The sequence below is a fragment of the Lagenorhynchus albirostris genome, chromosome 11, assembly GCF_949774975.1.
Source record: "Lagenorhynchus albirostris chromosome 11, mLagAlb1.1, whole genome shotgun sequence".
NCBI lineage: Eukaryota > Metazoa > Chordata > Mammalia > Artiodactyla > Delphinidae > Lagenorhynchus > Lagenorhynchus albirostris.
This window is the reverse complement of record NC_083105.1, coordinates 21,334,546-21,340,545: the sequence shown is the minus strand read 5'-3', so window position 1 is coordinate 21,340,545 and position 6,000 is coordinate 21,334,546. Positions and strand designations below refer to the sequence as shown.

At 42.2% G+C, this 6,000-nt stretch overlaps 1 protein-coding gene across 2 annotated transcripts in view; it reads left to right on the top strand.

The window, feature by feature from the left end:
• Positions 1-4,746: 4,746 nt before the first annotated feature.
• NR1H4 (nuclear receptor subfamily 1 group H member 4) overlaps positions 4,747-6,000 on the top strand; it is a 66,225-nt gene continuing 64,971 nt past the window's right edge. Inside the window, exon 1 of one of the 2 annotated variants that reach the window (XM_060164795.1) lies at positions 4,747-4,859. The gene's annotated coding sequence lies outside the window, so the exon portion shown is untranslated. The remainder of the gene's footprint in view (positions 4,860-6,000) is intronic. The other variant, XM_060164796.1, reaches the window with a different exon arrangement.

Genomic DNA, 6,000 nt, shown 5'->3' with positions numbered 1-6,000 from the left:
TCTCCCTCCTTTCCTTCCTCTGTGCATTTCAGTGTCCCCCTGTGGTCACCACCCTGTGAAGCTGAGTGCCCTGGCTCTGTTCTCTGTCTCTGGTGATTACTCAGACTTCCTAGGTGGGGTTGCACCCTCACTGCACCAATATCCAAAGTTCACCCATTCTACTTCCCTTTCGCTTCAGGATCTCTTACAGTCCCTGATCTGGGGTGACCTCATTCGTTAAGGTTGGGGGGAGAAATTTTCAAAAAAAGGAGGGATCCTGGAGAAGATAAGGAAGCCAACATATTAACCAAGAAATAACATTTATGAATGGAGATCTTTTTTTTTGGCAGAATGACTTTTCTACTATATACTCAATACCATTCCAGAGTTGGTCACTAACAATATGTTAATGACTTCCTTCATCTGTATTCTATTCAGCAATTAATTAAAATAAGCCAGTATTGAGACGCATTTCATAGAATAAATATTTTGATCTCACTTTGCCTAGGTTGATAGTGGAACAAAATATAGAAGAAAATATAGCAGCTTTGGAGAAAACAAACTTAAATTTAAAGCCCAGCTTTCTTGCTTTGATGAGTCGTTGAACGTCTGAGTCTTACTTTCCTCATCTGAAAAATGGAGATAATACTTCGTAGCTCCTAACTTGGAAGGACAACACGTAAGAAGCCCTCATTCCCCCAATGGTGTGCTGAGTCAGCTTGCCCTGGCTCAGAGAACCCATGGTTAATTTAAATTTTCAGGTTTTTCTGAACTGGTTGTTAAACATAGTCGCCATTAAAAGTTAAATTACATAAACTTATAATTAAATACATTTTAAATCAAAGGTAATAACTACTTAAAACTCATCACATTCTAACTATTTTACTATATTTCACAACTGTCTATGCTCTCATAGCTATTCACGTCTATTGTATCTGAACAGTGGAAACCCTAAGTAACAGTGTGCCTCTGTACAGCTCTTCCCAAGTCTGTTCAGTGACATCACACTAATAGTTTGAAATTGGCCACAATGAGAATATTTACACCATGTGTATGAGCAAAATCCACAAGTCAGTACTCCATTTACTGCTTTGGTGATTGTCTAACACAGTGTTTCTCAACCTCAGCACTATCGACATTTGGGGCACAATAATTCCTTGTTCTAGAGGGATGTGCTGTACGTTGTAGGATTTTAGCAGCATCTCTGGTCTCTACCTACAAGTTGCCACTAGCATTCCCTCCAAGTTGTGACAATCACAACTGTCTCCAGATATTGCCAAATATCTCCTGGTGGGCAAGATTGCCCCCTCTTTTCCCCATCGAGAGCCACTGGTCTAAAGGGTTGGCAACCCAAGGCTGGTGGACAAAATTTGGCCTGTGGATGTTTTTGTATAGTCTGTAGGCTAAGAAGAGGTTTTAAATGTTTAATAGGTTGAAAAATATGACAGAGACCAGATGAGGCCACAAAGCCTATAATATTTACTTTTGGCCCTTTAGAGAAAAAGTTTGCTGACCTCTGGTCTAAGTTGTGGAGATGTTAATAATACAGATTATTTACATTGTGAAGAGCACACACAAAAAACTGAAGAAATGTTCTTCCAGTATTTGAAAACTGTTATTTAATTCAGCAAAGAAGCTGTTTATGTTTCTGATAAATGAGTGAATTTCCAACCTATGCAGTTTTGGAGCCGAAAGAGGGTCTGGTTTAATGAATGCAATTTGTATAAGACTAAGAGTTTAACAGTACATCACATGTGTGATTTCAGGAAAATAAGTGTATTGGGAAGGAATTAGTGGAATGGAGTGCAGTTCCATTTGTCAAATCATGCTTGAACTGCAGCCAGAAATTGGCTACCAATACAAGAGTTCAGCAAAACTCAATGAAAGCATTCTGTGAGAATCAGTTGGCCACCTGGAATTTATAATTCACAAAATTGTACATTTTATTATTATTTGTAAAACGTGTGTTAAACATCTGTTATATCAGAAAATTTTTAAATAAGTGAGTGTATATGTATATGTAAGTGTGTGTGTGTGTGTGTGTGTGTGTGTGTGTGTGTGTCCCCAACTCTGAGAGCTCGTTGTTAAACACTTCCCAGCACATCACTGCCCCTACCTATCCCACCCCTATTTCTTCAAGGCTCCTCCATACTCTTAGTTGAGAAACATTGGCCTTCTCTTTGCTTCATGGGATCCTCTAAGCTACCTCCTGCCTCAGAGCCTTTCCTTAGCCTGAAATGCTCCCTTTTCTCCTCCTCAATACCTTTCACTCTAGATCTTTCAGATCTAGTCCAATCATGCAAATGTGATTGTGTGAAATGCTCAGAGAAAACAATAACAGCTAATGCTTATGTAGCACTTCTGTGTATCAGATACTCTATATGTACCAGCACTTTGCATACATTCATTCATTTAATCCTTAGAGTAACACCACGAAATGGGTAGTATTTATATTACCATTTCACAGATGAGAAAATTGAGAGATGGAAATGTTAAGTAAAAGGTCTAAGGTCACAGAGCTCATCAGTGACAGAGCTGGGATTTGAACCCAGGTGGTAGGCTCCAGAGTCCGTGTCCTCAACCCATACCTTCCACTGCTGATGAAGAGAATGAGATCATAACACAGGCTCTCACCATCCAAGAAGAATTTGTCTGGGAGTCTTGCAGGAGCCTCTCGGGCAGCCCAGAGCTGCAGAGCCCAGTGAATGTCATGGCAAAGACTCTTCAAATGGGCAAGGGAGAGTTTACAAGGGCTGGGCTCCCCCTCCTCCTTGTGAGAAAGGGTGTGGGTGGTGTGCTCAGTCTAGAGGGAGCCCACGGTGGGTAGGGAGTCTGAGCCTGCAGGACCTATACATGCTATTTAATGAGAGAAGTAAAAAACAGCTTTCCTAACAAATTTGACCGTAGGCCTTCCACTAACTTTATAATAGGGAACATTGGCGTGCACACACACACCCCCCCCATGTGTGTGCACAGGCTCACTACTTTGGAAAGTTATCATTTTCTCAGCTCACTCATTGATTCAATTAAAAAATAGTTATACAATACTTTGTCCATGAGAAGCACTGTGCTAAGACCAGGGATTGATACAGAGGCAAGTCTGCTACTGTGCTTGTCCTCCAGAATTTTGTTCTTGTCAAAGAGCTAAGTAGGTAACTATAATGTACAAAGCCAGAGGAATTAAGGGACAATGAGAGAATTATAAATAAAGGATGAGGGGCGTTTGGTGGGCACCATAGGGGCAGATGAGAAACAGGGTTGGCTTCAGGGGGGACTCAGCATTTGAGATGGGTCTGTGGATATGAAAGGAAGGCTATTCAGGTAAAGGGAAGAGCATATGCAAAGGCATGGAGGGAGGAGAGCTTGGCATAGGTGGGTAAGAGGTTGGGGTCTCTGAAGAGACAGGATGTGAGAAAATGCTAGATAGATAGACTAGGGCTATCAGGGTGGAGGGGGTTCTATACGTCAGGCCATACCATTTAGAGTATATATATATATATATATATATATATATATATATATATAAAATTTATTTATTTATTTATGGCTGTGTTGGGTCTTCACTTCTGTGCGAGGGCTTTCTCCAGTTGTGGCAAGCGGGGGCCACTCTTCATCGCAGTGCACGGGCCTCTCACTATCGCGGCCTCTGTTGTTGCAGAGCACAGGCTCCAGACGCGCAGGCTCAGTAGTTGTGGCTCACGGGCCTAGTTGCTCTGAGGCATATGGGATCTTCCCAGACCAGGGAACCTGTGTCCCCTGCATTGGCAGGCAGATTCTCAACCACTGCGCCACCAGGGAAGCCCTAGAGTATATTTTTTAGACCACGGGAATCCATTGGAGATTTTTGATTAGGAGACTGTCTACCAAGGTGCTGGGTACCTAGTGTGCAGATAACCAGTATTTGTTCAACTGATAAACAATAGTGCCTAAAATTTATTGGGTGCTCGCTGTATGCCAGGCACTTTTCTAATCATGTTATGTATTTTAAACTAGGCATGTAATTTTTGCCACAGCATGTAAGATAGTTGCACTATTCCCATCTTGTAGACAAAGAAACCAAGTCTCAGAGAGGCTGAGTGTCTTTCCCAAGGTTGCAACAAATGGGTAGGTATCTGACCAGAGCCCTACGCTTTACACTGCTGTGCAGTTTGGAAAACAGAAAAAGAAAAGGAGAGACGAGTTATGGGGCCAACCAACAGTGTTCTTTAGAAAGGAAGCTGCAGTAGGCCCAAATTAGCAGAGGAACACAGTGGGTTGGAAATAAGAGACAGTCCAAAGATAGAATCTACACGAATCTGTTATTACTTGTTATAGAAAGCCCGGGAGAGGGAAGGGTCAAAAAGGCTCAGAGTTGCTAACTTCAGTCCCTGGGAGGTGGTGGAGCTATTAAAAGCAATTGGAGAGAGGGAGGGAATATGACGATTCAGTTTTAGATGATGTGTGTAGAAATCTGGGTGCTAAGGACCCTAAAACGCAGCCTACAGAGAAGTGTTTTAAAAGGTGAGCTTCAGGGCTCCCCTGCTTTGTCACAGTCCCTACCCAGGGGCTCTGGGAGTTCGTCCTGGGAATCTCGAGGCTGTCCCAAGGTTCCTTTCTATGTTTATATCATTTAGCAGGGGAAGGATTGTTAATGACTAATCTCTGTCCATGAGGAACAGAGCCAAGGCAGAGATGCGGCTGCTGGGTGGGAAGGCCGACTGTGATCGGCCACAGCTCCTGCTGGAACTCCCTCCTCCTCACCCCACTGTCTCCTGGACTCGCCCCAATGCAAAATCAGATTCTGAGGATTTGTAGCAAAGTCACTGGGTTTTGGAGAGGAAGACTGGACTCAGAATCCTCCCAGGACTTTGAAAGTTCATCGCCAACCTAAGACAATCCGAGTGAGTATCTAATTCCTCTGGGCTACGGTATCCATCTCAGGGCAGCAGAGGAGAAGTTGTCATTGGAAGCTTCTCTTTAGCATCAGGAAGTTTGGTCGATGAATGAATTCTAAGTTGGTAGAGTTCGATGTAAATCCTGATAATTTTTTTAAAAGTAAAAGAAACTCTTCAAAACAAAGAAGCAGAGGTTCATGGGTCAAAATTAATTGAAAAATAAGCTGGTTTCCTTATTGAAAAATTACTTAGGAATATCTTTTTAACACTGTGGTTGCCCAGGAGAATCACGGGAGACCGTAAATTTCGGAAATGTCTCTGTTCTGATTCCATAGGCAATTTCACCTGTGTAGCGTGCTGTGATTTATCAAATCCTGGTGTGAGTTGGGAAATATTACTAATGGCAGATGACTTCAGATCTAAGACTAGGATGACATTTAAGCTATGCTTTATTGAAATGAAATTCTTTCCTAGGAGGAGAGTAGGTTTAAAAAGCTTTCTCTTTTGACTTCTACTGTAAACGTTTCTATTGTTTTCCATTTCTTATATTGGTATCAGATGGAAATATTAAAATAAGATGGAAAATGTTAGGAGGAACTTTACTATTAAAATTGTCCAAGGTCTGAATGTCAGATTCAGATAAGGCATCTCTTTGTCTGCGTACTGCCAAGGAAGTAGACAACTATTAGGGAAGCCTGGGTCATTTCTCTTAACTGAGTTTTATTTAGAAGGAAGGGGCTGGGGAAGGGGATGCAAGTGACTCATGCTGGATTTTTTGTCTGAGAAACTCACCTGAGCTTTAAAGAAATCAGATAATGCCACTGATACTGCCTTAGAACCACTCAGTGGTATCCGACAAGAGAGATAGAGAAAGCCAACGCTGGGTTTTTAGCTGTGATTTTATAAAATGATAGACGTCTTTATCTCCCCCACCCTCCAAATGGTGGACTTGTGCCATTTGCACCGTGAACTTATCTGTTTTGCTGAGAATGTTGCAATATGTCTGATGCAACTCCGAGTTAGCTGATAAAGTACTGGCCAGACTCTCTTGTCCTGAGACACTTCGTCAGGACTTGCAGCATTGTTTTCCACCACACACCTCTGCCTCTCCCCCGAGCTGGAGAAGGAAAGTAATGTAATCCCTGTC